This window comes from Vanellus vanellus (genome assembly GCF_965231255.1).
Source record: "Vanellus vanellus genome assembly, chromosome: 3".
Classification (NCBI taxonomy): Eukaryota; Metazoa; Chordata; class Aves; order Charadriiformes; family Charadriidae; genus Vanellus; species Vanellus vanellus.
Window position 1 is genome coordinate 17,700,797 of NC_138907.1, and position 12,068 is coordinate 17,712,864.

Genomic DNA, 12,068 nt, shown 5'->3' on the forward strand with positions numbered 1-12,068 from the left:
TTGGTCAGGGTGAGGAAGCTGAGAACTGATTTAGAGAGCACGGTGTGCCTAAGGTAAGGTTCAGCTGAAGGTTCAGTACATCATTGCAGACAGAGTTTGGGTCGAAGGGGACCAATCTCTTTAGCAGTTAGTGTGAAACCAAAGACTTAATGTGATGAGCGCTGTCTTTGTTAATATTGACGAGGTCTTGAATGATGACTTTCTTAGGACACTCTTATCTTATTTAACATATTTATAAATTCTAGAATATTTACTCAGGTCTGGATGCTGTGTAATATTTAGATAACCAAGTGAACTAAAGCAGCTCACGTCACTGACTAATCCGGATGCTCTGCGTGTAGGATTTTTTTTTGTAACAATTAACTCGGACTGTATATTCTCATTTTCTCCTTTTAATTTTATGCTCTCTGAACCCGACTTTTTTTACTATTTTGTCATCTGTGTCACTAATTCTAGCGTATAATTCACAAATCCTTTTTAAATAAATGAATACTGATGATCAGCTAAAACATCAAAAACATTACATTTGCTGATGTAAATATTTTTTTCCATAATTGCCACCATACCGCTGCCAAATGCAGTGGATCAACTATTTTATGTGTCTTCCTCTTTAATGTTAAACACACTGAATTTTATAGACTAACTGAATTAAAAGTAAATGACAAGGAAAAACCCTGTGTCAATGAAAATGTGTACTGAGTGGATTTCAGAAGTTTGTGGTAATTCATGACTTCTTGTGCAGAGCAGCAAAGTAATGACACAAGTGGTGAAAAAGGAATGATTTCAGTGGTATTCAAAAATCATAGTTGACCTAGGTTATAAACATGTAACAGTAATCATGAAGTCTGCAAGAATTAAGCACAAAACTTCAGATTCAGGGCTTGGTCTTTGTTTTGCTTATATCGTGTTATCTCATGTAGGCTGAGCTGAGTAATTCACAGCATAATTTAAGGAGAAACTCAATTTTTGCATGAAGTACGTACAATATTTTCAACACGTGTACTGCTGTCTATCTTTGTATGTCAAGACCCAATACAGCAAAGACATGGAGTTTACCATATATCAGTATTGTATACTCCAGGAAATAAGTTGCTTTTTCGTGTTGTAATTGTACACAATTTAACTAAACTTACCTACCGAAATATTTTACTTAAAGAGAGATTGCCACGTGAGGTGTTCACACATCAATTGCCTAACACGCAGGGTTTACGGTTCGATAGCTTTGAAAACAATGACAGTGAAATCGCATTAGTGGACCTTTTTCCTTTGTGTTTAAAAAGATCGATCAGACAGCTTAAGCAGTGTATTTCTAGAGAAGGAAAAAACGTTATGGACCCAGGCTGTAACAAAAGAGTCATAGGCAAGAACTACAGTCAATGTATTTTTAATGTACCGATGAGCTATCGAACGCTCTGACGTTTGAGCATCAGTCGATGAGCAAGGGTCAGTTGTTCCAGCAAAACCTACCCGGACCCTGTCTTTCACTTGCACTTAATGCTTTTATTCTCTCATGCTTTAGTTATAAGTATCTCAGATGGACAGATGAGAGGGAAATGAGGGCTCAAAAATGTCGGTTGAAAGTATTTGCACTGAAGAAAGAAAGGGAACAAAAATATTTGGACTGGTTATTTTGGAGCGCGTCCAATACTCTGATTTTTACTGTTACCCTTTGACAGTCTGTGCCCACTAATTTTCCACTCCTCAAAGTGAAGGTGAACATGGCACTAAAAGAAGAGTTGTGATTTCAGTCTGCTCCGTGCTGTTTATGTTCCAGACATCACTACCTTCTTCCTGGTCCAAGTTTCCTTTCATAGTTTTTAAGCCTTTCTGTTAGATGGAGTCCTACAGCTGATCAGACGACCAGACTTTCTGAACACTGGCGAGCTAAAACAAAGTTCTAATCCCCCTTCAAGATCAAATCCAGATCTTGGTCAGGCTTTCCCTTTTCCTTTTGTAATACCAGCAGAATGATCTCCTTTTCCCCAGGAGGAGGCCAAGCAGATGCCTTTCTGTGCACGTGTTGTGCAGAGCTATACCCACCACTTGAAGAACCTTTCTGGGACAACTATGGCCTTGAGTCCCTCTTGTCTTTCTGCTGCTCTTGGTGATCTTGGGTAACGTTCCATGGAAACGCAGAATGTCCAGAGCAAAATTCAGGGGGTATACCTGAAGTCACTTAGGCTGCTCGTGCTATGAAAAAATGCTGATACCGGTGAGGCAAACTGTCAGAAATATTTTTTTTTTTTTTTTTTTTTTAAATAATGTGTGTCACTGGGGTTGAGTTTTAGATTATTGAAGTGTCTTGCAAGTGGTAAGAGTGAGAGAATCTGAGTGAGAACACTTGAGGGCTGCTGCACAGTACTTGCTTCTAAAGATACATATTAATGTCGAAAAACATTTCATTAATTTTAGGCATAGTTAGTAAATCTGTGTTGCTGCTTGCTCGTCTCTACATTTTTAAAAGGACAGGAATAGCACGGCTGTCACAATAGGATATTTCTCAGCAAGAAAACTTATCTCCTGTGTAGCCAAACTCCCTCGGCAACTTGAGAGCTATACAAGGCCACTTCTTAGTAACAAAAGGGACGGGTTTTGTCCTTGGATGCGTGCAGATGGTATTGAGTGAAGTGCACGGAAGCCAAGGCACGTCTTACTTAGTAGCAGAAATAGTTGAGATTTGTGAAAGATTATGGTTAGAGAAGAAAAAGCAGTCTCTTTCTTTCATCCCTTTGTAATTGGTGTGACTGTTGGGCGGTGGGGAAGCACAAGCGAATACGCAACGACTTGTACTACGCAGGAGGTTTACAATTGAGAAGGCAGACGAGGGAGCAGAGGGAGGGAGAGCTAGCTGCTGTTTGCCTGCTTGGTTAAGGAAAAAAAACAAGCCCTTCCCTCCCCTTATAAAAGTAGCCCTACTTCTGTCAGCACACCGCTTTCTGGGCAGTAGCATGGGGAGGCGACGGGAAAGAGGATTTTGCCTCTGCTATGTCGGACCATCCGGTTTTTCGGCACTGCCGCAGCAATCTATTTTTGTAAACGAAATCTGAAAAAGACGCAGTCTTGGAGAAAGAGCCGGGTCTCTGCGTTCCCTCTGGAGCAAGCCGGCACTAAGCTAAACCCCAAACGGCCAGCACGCCTGCCGCCCTTGACAGCAGCGCTTGGTGGTTAAGAAAGCAACGTGCACAGACCAAAAACATGGCAATTGTGGAGTTGACCACTTTCTGTGGATTGGATAGCTATCAACTCAAGTATTTAATCTTTCCTCCCTCGGGAGAAATGTGATTTTTCTGAGATTTCGCACAACAGTTTGTTCCCTAGATGAGACATCTGTGTAACCTGGTCTAGTGGAGGGTGCCCCTGCCCATGGTAGGTGGGTTGGAGCTAGATGATCTTTAAGGTCCTTTCCAACCCAAACCATTCTGTGTTTCTAGGTGCTTGTCATAAAGTGACCTGCAGGACTACTATACTAAAGGAAAATCTCTTTTTCCTCAATTAAGTAAGAAAAAAAAAAAATGGCTTTGGTTGAAAATGTGTTATTTGCAAGAACGCGCTTTTTAGGATAATGGGTTTATGCACGTGTATGTATGTCCTGAGTAGCCAGAGCTGTAGTTTTCTAAAGAATGTCAAACACTAATATCCTACAGCACAACAGTGTGCCTTACTGGTTACCAAGGGTAACGTGGAGTGTGTGTTTAAAGGTATTTCTGTTGGTATTGCATTCACTTTACATTTTCTTTCTGTTGATACCAGATGACATAATGTTTGCACTATGTCAGGTTTTGAGACGTCCTCTTTAAAGGAGGAGCGAATGAGTTAATTGGGTGTCTTTGAAAATCAGGAACTGTTCACAAGAAATTTATACCACCACGTTTCCCGTGGCCTCCCTCCAACATTAACACAAGTTTAAAATAAATAAAGTAAGCCTATATTATAGCCAGTAGCTTCTGATACGCTCGTACCTGCGCTAATATGATAACTGCAGAGCTTGAATTAGGGTGTCTCTAAGGAAAAGCTAAAAGATTGCCTAATCTTAATGTTGCTGAAAGCAAGTCAGTGATGTTTTTAAAGCTTTGTGTTGAGAGCTGCCTTTACCCCAGTACAGGGCAATATCTTTATTCCTTTTTTAGCACATTCAGGTTGAATTTTTGTGTAGGTGGTATATTATGGCTGTTATGTATAAATTATTGTGTCCAAAACTGGTTATACTTATTTCTGTGACACAGGTACCACTGGTGCAAGCTGTTCTTTATGGGATACTACTGCTTTGGATGAATTGAGGTTATCTTCTGTGCAAAGTCAGCGATTTCAATGTCTTTCCAGTGATAGGAATTAGACAGTACTACCAGTTGCTTTTAATGAGCTCACCATGGCAAGGTATAAGGATAGCAGGAATTTAATTTGGCCCGTGGTCCTATACAGTTAACAGCCATTTAAATGTTTTTCTCTGTAAATTAGAATTTGTGACATATGAAGTATACATTGAAATAGAAACAATAGGTTAAAACACATACAATAGTGGTGTGATCATCAGCATTTACTGAGTATCTCGTTTACCACTGACACATGACATGGAGTTCCTGACCACCTGCATTTTTAAACTTTTTTTTTTTAAGCCTTCAGTCCTCATAGATGATGTCCTGACTAGCTCTCACTTGAGTGACTTATTTCCTGCCTACCTAGAAGTTTTTCTACAGTTTTGACTGGATGCTGTAATTTTCAGTTTGTAAACTAAACTGCTGCACTGTATAACATGTTGCAGTTGGCTCCACCTTGGGGAGCTGAGGTTATTTAAGTGAAGCGTAAGCATTTTTTTGGAAGGTCCCGATTCACAAAGCACGCAAACACTTGCTTTATTTCAGATACTGGGTTTACAAGGCAGAGAAAGCTGCCAGCTCTCCCAGGAGCAAGCCCTGGGATAGGGACAAAGGTTGTAATTTGGGGTGGGCTTGGAAGCACCTCCTCTCCTATTCTTGACTTAGCAGTTTCTACCGGATCATAGAATTATAGAGTACTTTGGGTTGGAAGGGACCTTTGAAGGTCATCTAGCCCAAACACCCTTCAATGAGCAGAGACATCTTTAACTATATCAGAGCCCTGTCCAACCTGACCTTGAATGTTTCCATGGTTGGGGCACCTACCACCTCTCTGGGCAACATGTTCCAGTGTTTCATCACCCTCATTGTAAAATATTTCTTCCTTCTATCTAGTCTAAACCTAGTTTAAGACCGTCTTTTAGTTTATAAACCAATACCCCTTGTCCTATTGTAACAGGCCCTGCTAAAAAGTTTGTCCTCGTCTTCCTTATAAGCTCCCTTTAAGTACTGAAAAGCTGCAGTAAGGTGTCCCCAAAGCCTTCTCTTCTCCAGGCTGAAAAACCCCAACTGTCTCAGCTTGTCCTCATGGGAGAGGTGTTCCGTCACTGATAATTTTTGTGGACCTCCTGTGGACCTGGTCCAACAGGTCCATGTCTCTGCTGTGCTGAGGGCTTCAGAGCTGGACACAGGACTCCAGGTAGGGTCTCAGCAGAGCACAGGGGCAGAGTCACCTCCCTTGACCTGCTGGCCGTGCTTCTTTTGATGTAGCCCAGGATACAATTGGCCACCTGGGCTGTGAGCATGCATTGTTAGGTCATGTCCAGCTCTTCATCCACCAGTTATCCCCAAATCCTTTTCAGCAAGGCTGCACTCAATCCCTTCAGCCTGTATTGATACTGGGAGTTGCCCTGACCCAGGTGCAGGACCCTGCACTTGGCCTTATTGAACCTCATGAAGTTCACATGGGACCAGTTCTCAAACTTGTCCAGGTCCCTGAGACCTGGGCTGTCAGCTGTGTCATCTCCTTAGAGGAACACTCCTTAATTCTTTTGAAGCATTTCACTGGTGATTTCCTGTTGGCTCCTAATACCTCAGGAGCTCCTGGCTCGTCTCTATAAGGTTTCAAGTGTGCTGTACTGTAGCCGGCACAACTCAGAGCAACAGGCTTTGGGCCCTTGCTTAACAACCCGGTGCCCTAATTCTTGGTGTGTCATCTCGCAGCTTGTCATGAGCAAGCCTAATATTCTCCCCTCCCCCCCCAACACACGCACACCTTCAAGCCTAGTTCAAAGCTCAGTCAAAGAGCCCCGGTAGCTTGTGAGCAAAGACCCTCTTACTGCTTTCAGAAAAGTGAATCCCATCTGATGCCAGCAAGTCTGGTAGATGTTTCTGTGTACTTTCATGTGTAGTGCAAAAGAGAATCGTAGAATTAGGTTGGAAGGGACCTTGAAGATCATCGAGTCCAACCGTCAACCTAACACTGCCAAAAACACCACTAAACCATGTCCCTAAGCACCACGAAGGTGGCTGGATTTGCCACGAGGGTTGTTTTGGATTTGCCATCTGCTGAGACAGTGACTTTATTTCCAATATATGCAGCCACTCCATATCTGCCTCAGGGTTGCACGGTTGGAGCTAAGTATCAGCATAAAGCACCCAGGCCAAAGGTGCATCTTTGGAACTGAAGCAAGACATCTATAAGAAATTGAAGTCCTTTTCTACCTGCTGTATAAACCTCTAACTTGAGCCTTTGACTGTGTCTGTCAGTATGCAATATGGTGAAAACTTTCATCAGTCCAAGAGGGATTTTTACGCGGAATAAATTGAGAGATTCAGTGCACACATCTTTGGGCATCAACAATGAAAACTCTTCCACTCCCCATGTGAACACTGATGTCCCCCAAATGCAAGGGTAGGATATCTCGGAGGCTATTGGTAAGAAAATAGTCAACTGAGCACTTCTCTTATATTTACTATAGCTCCTGCTGGGTCCTGTGACTATTCATAAATACCAAGTAAGCTTTAATGCTCCCCATTTATCAACTGCGGATGGCAATTGTTGTTCTATTCCTTCATTAGTTCATAGAAAGCCGGTTAGTCAAATTATATAAGTCTTCAACAGCAAGGTGAGCATTGCATGTGACCTCTCTCACCTCTTGGACTACGCTGCAAAACTGCAGACCTGGATCCACAACGATGTGGGCTTCTTGACACTGTCATTCTGGGCTCATCATCAGTGTACACCGGAGCAGAAACTAAGAGAAATGAATGTTCAGAGAGCAGAGTGTCAATGTGGGATCAAAGGCAAGAAAAAAATGCACGGGCAGGTTAGTAAAAGGTATGTTTGCTGCGGCTTCTGGTAGGAAAAAAAAAAAATAATGTTTTTCTCCAGCCCTAATGAAGGTCCACAAGCCAGCAGTAAAGGGCACGTCAACAGTGTTAATTTTCTTGAATGTCCCAGCAGAAGACCAATATGAAATACTAATCCCTGTGAGAGAGAAATTACTGATGTGACCTTCGACCATGTCAGAAGCGCGTCCACATGTACAATTTCTCTGGTGGTTTGTTGACAATTTGCGGTAAGGGCAGTACAGTCCCTACAACTCTGAAGTCAGTCTGCATCTTTGTCAGAGAAGTTCTTTTCTCTTTTTTTCTTTTTTTTTTTTTCTCCCCCACAATGGCATTATTGCTATGGGTTTTTTGGTGTGTTTTTTTTTTTTAGCTTCACAATGGTAGCTGGTGAGGCAGAGAGCACAAAGGAGACCATGAGCTCCAGTTTGAACTAGGCAATTGCAGGTTTGCTGCAAATGTGACTTGTATCAACGTATATTTGGAGAGAAAGGATGAACAAAGAGAGGATGCTGATGTGCAAGTGGGATGTAGTGTACCTGACAAAGTCCGATGTGGGGAGGTGGGGGTGAATGCCTTTAAGGCAACAAACTGCAATGTTTAGGATCTATCATTCACCTGTTCAGGGTGCCATATGATTTATGTGACTAACCAAGACAGCAAACAGTGAGTGCGTATAATTAATGGTTTGCCGATGACTTATGGATCAAGGACTACTTGCTGTAAGCGTAGCCTCATAATTCTAAATAATGAATAAACCAATAATTTATTTGGTTTGGGAGCAATTCTTCATTGGATAAAGGGAAGAGGATTCTTCTCATTGGTTATTTGATGCGAATTCTTCACTCAGTTGTATTTCGTCGCTTATACGCTAGCCTGGCAAGAGGAAGAAGAGACCTAGTGTATGCAACAGTGGAGAGAAAAAAGAAAAAAACACAAAGTTTTTGTTGAGCAGTCTGAACACTTCAAGATTAATGAAGTCCTTCATCTGCATTAATACAGCTATGGGTGTTTCTGTAACTACTGTTTCCCAGTTTCCAAAACATGGAGTTTAATCTGAGTAAGAAGCAGGAGAAAAACCTGGTCACGTTTTGCACAGATTTCCTGGTCAAAGTGGGTGCAATCTGGTTGCTGACTGTGCAAGTAGCACCAGCTCACTTCAGCATGCCCCAGAAATCTGAGGCAAAGCCAAGGGAGGAGGGGGAAAAAAAAAAACCCAACCACAAAATGACAGATGCTACCTTCATTGCCCTTTTAATCACTGCCAAATTTGCTACTTGTGGGCTTCAGTTGCACTGTGGGCCCTATGAATTGGTGTGACTAGAAGATAAAAGTTTTCATAAACTGTAGATAACAGGAAAATGGCAGCAACTGCTTCTTGCAACGCCATCACCTGAATCCCTCTGCAAGTCTGTAAGCTCTGGGAGGGCAGAGGCTATCAAGAGTTGCGCTTGCCTGTACGGTTCCTGGTACAATGGGAATTTGACCCCCAGACTGGGATTTTGAAGTGTGACCAAATACTACATAAAAATTAATACCAAGGCTTAAAATATGCAAATATACGCGTCTGCAGAGTGTGCCTTCGTGTTACTCAAGCGAATTAGGAGAGGGAGATGCGACAGGAGCAGAGTGGTGCAGTTCATCCAGCTGTTGCCCAAACAAGAAAGCTGCAGGTTTTCTCTTATTTTATTTATTTTTTTTTATTCTTGCTTATGCTTCCCTGTCGCTCGCTGTTAGTGTTGCTGAATGCAGATGGTCCACTTGTATAATCCCTTCTTCACCTGCGCTTTTCCAGGCAGTACAGACAGTGGTCAACCTGCACCTTCCTTCCCATCACCTGTGGGGATTTTGGGTCATTTGATAAATGATGTCTTTACTGTCGTCCATCTGCAACAGACACTAAAAATATTTCAGAAGTTAGATCGCTTTAGTGGTGACATCATGCCAGCACTGTCACCTAGGTAATGGAACTAATTGCCATAGCAACAAGGCTTTATCATTCGGCAGCCCGAACATTTTTGACAGATGGGAGAGCCTAAAGATTTGAAGTAGGACACAAATGAAACATATCTGATTGGGCTAAGTCATATTAATAGTTCATGAACAGGGATCTTCTGTGCAGGGTAAATCAAATCAGAGTAAATGATATATCTCTTAGATGCCCATTTACTTCAAATTAAACAATTTAATGTTAAAATTTTTTTTCCTCTAGGGAAAAAATAGCAGCATTTAATTAAAACAAGCAGATAATAAACCTGATTGTTTAAATATTATTGTACAGCCCCTGGGTACTGCTCCTGTTCCAGGCATCGTATGAGACTAACTGAGAAAGTACTTGTAAAAAATTTTAGCTGAGTGTTAGCTCGCTTCGGGGTTAGTAATTTACCTTGCCAAAATGTGAATGTGGTGGGAGCGCTGCTGCTGGTGTCGAGAGTGCCCTGGGGAGCTCTGACAAGGTTGCCCGTTTCCAGTGGTGTTCTGTCTGCCTCAGCCTTTTTTGGGAAGGGCATAGCCTCGGGTTACAGCTGACAGAGCCAAATCCAGCTGGGATTAGGCACGACATCACAAACAGCCAGGGTGAAGTTGTCCCTTGCTCTAAGCCAATGCGATTTTTGCCGTTCAGTCAGTAGACCCAAGTTTCACCCTGCTTGTACTGCTCTCGGCTTGCTTGGACACTAAAGCCTGAAAGTACCCCTTTGTTTTCTGCTCTGGTCCTTGGGCTGTTATCCTGTATTGCGTATTCCTCCATGGGCAGCAATGATGCCGCTGTCGGTGGTGTGGAATAAATCAAGAATGACCGCAGAGCTTCAGGGGCAAAAGTGAAGGACCTGGTTAGCCCTCCTTGATCCAACAGGTGAGAGGGGAATTTTGGAGAAGAGCGGTCACATCTCGCAAGGTAGCAACTGGCTGCGTAGTCGGCTGAGAAGGTGGGTAAAGACACCTTTGCCTGCAGGCTTGGCAGCCTGGTAAGGAGGGCTTTAAAGTAAACACCTGAGGGCTGGTGATAACAGTTTGCAATTAAATGAGGAAACAGGTTGGGATGGCAACTATACAGGGCAGGACGGGGTCCTTTTTGAGCAGTCTGAGGAAGTCTGCAAATCAGACCCTGGTTCTTACGGGAGACTTTAACCTCTTTGCCTGGAAGAGCAGCATGCTGGGACACAAGCAATGTGAGGAGTGTCTGGAGTGTGTTGGGTAACTTCTGAAGGCAGATGCTACGTAGGATGGGTAGGCGTGATGATGTTCTGGTTCTGCTGCTCACTAACACGATCTGGTTGAGGATGGGACAATCAATGGCAGCCTTGACTGTGGTGACTGTAAAATGGGTGGAGATCAAGATGCCGACAAGAGTGAGGAAGGCAAGTAGCAGTGTAGACCCTGGAGCTGAGGGGAGCAGGCTTTGACGTATTTAGGAAACTGGTTGGTAAGATACAGTGGGAGACAGCTGTGTCTCACCAGTCTTTAAAAGTGGCACGAAGGGTGATCAGGGAAAATATGGGTCAGTTTGGCTTCCTTTGTTTCTAGGAACAAATCCTCTCAGAAGTCATTTTTGGACATACGAAGGAGAAAGCGGTTGGCAGTAGCCACTCATTAGATGCCATTTAGAGTACTGCATTCGAGTTGGGGACCCCCAGTATAAGAAAGATCTCTGTGAACTGGAGGGAGTTTGGAGGAGGCCACCGAGATGGCTGGGGCAGGATCACTTGCTCTGTAAAGGTGGACAAACACTGCAAGAGGCTGTACAGAGGTCATGGTGTCTCCATCCTTGGAGGCTTTCAAGCCCTGACTGGGCAAGACCCGGAGCAACCTGGTCTCAATTCGGTGTTGATCCTGCTTTGAGCAAGAGGTTGGGCTAGAGACCTTCTCAGGTCCCTTCTAATTGGAATTATTCTGTGACTTTGTGTTTTTTACCAGAAGATACAATTCTTTTTTATTCCTCCTAAGCTTCCTACCTATATCTAATCTCTTAAAGCTGCATCCCTACAGTGTCTTGTGAAGCAACAACAACGAAGATATTAGAGTTTCTTTTCTATAATAAAGGGGAACATATCATATTTAGATGAAATGTAACTAACAGCAGAATATAGTGTTTAAACTTAAAGTGCATGTTATACTTGCCTGTACTGAGGTATGTATTACCATTTTAATCAAAATGGCTTATATTGGTTCAGGCAGCAACAGTGAGCAAAGCCACGGATAAAGAACAGTGGCTCACTGGTACTTTCCGCTTTCAACATAAATATTAGCTGCCCCCTAGAAAATGCAACTCATCTCTGCTTAGAAATGCAGGGCACGGCAGATAAAATGCAATTTCTTCCAATTATTTACCCGTATTATACGGGCTCAGTATTAACCTAAGCTTTTCACTCTGATGCAATGAGAGATAGTAATTATTTTTAACATATTATCTGATTGCTTTCCTTATCGGGTTTGCATTCCCACCTTTAGTATCAGCCCCTTTCTAATGGAAGGAGAGACTTTGGGCAATTAGACTGGAGGGTCACGATAATCCTGGCAATTACTCTTCATTTTAATTGAGATTGTGAAGACATAACTAGACACTAAGAATTTCTCTATGTATCTTGTAAGTTTTTCACGTCATCACCCTTCCAGGCAAACATAGAAACAGACACTTTGTGGTTTATGTTCTATAACCTCAATGGCTTTGGGTCTTGAAAGCCAATTTTAAAGGCTCCGAAAAATCACAGCAAACCAGCTGTTTGGTTTTATGAAATATAAATGGTATAGTTCAAAATGCACAGATGGCTTATTGGTGATGCATTTCACAAACATGCTTAGATGTTGTTCAAAATACAAATTTGAATAAATCCGTGATTTATTAATAATTTTCTAGTTGGTGACAGCAGTTGTTAGTAGGAGAGCAGGTAGTCAGATATCATGGTC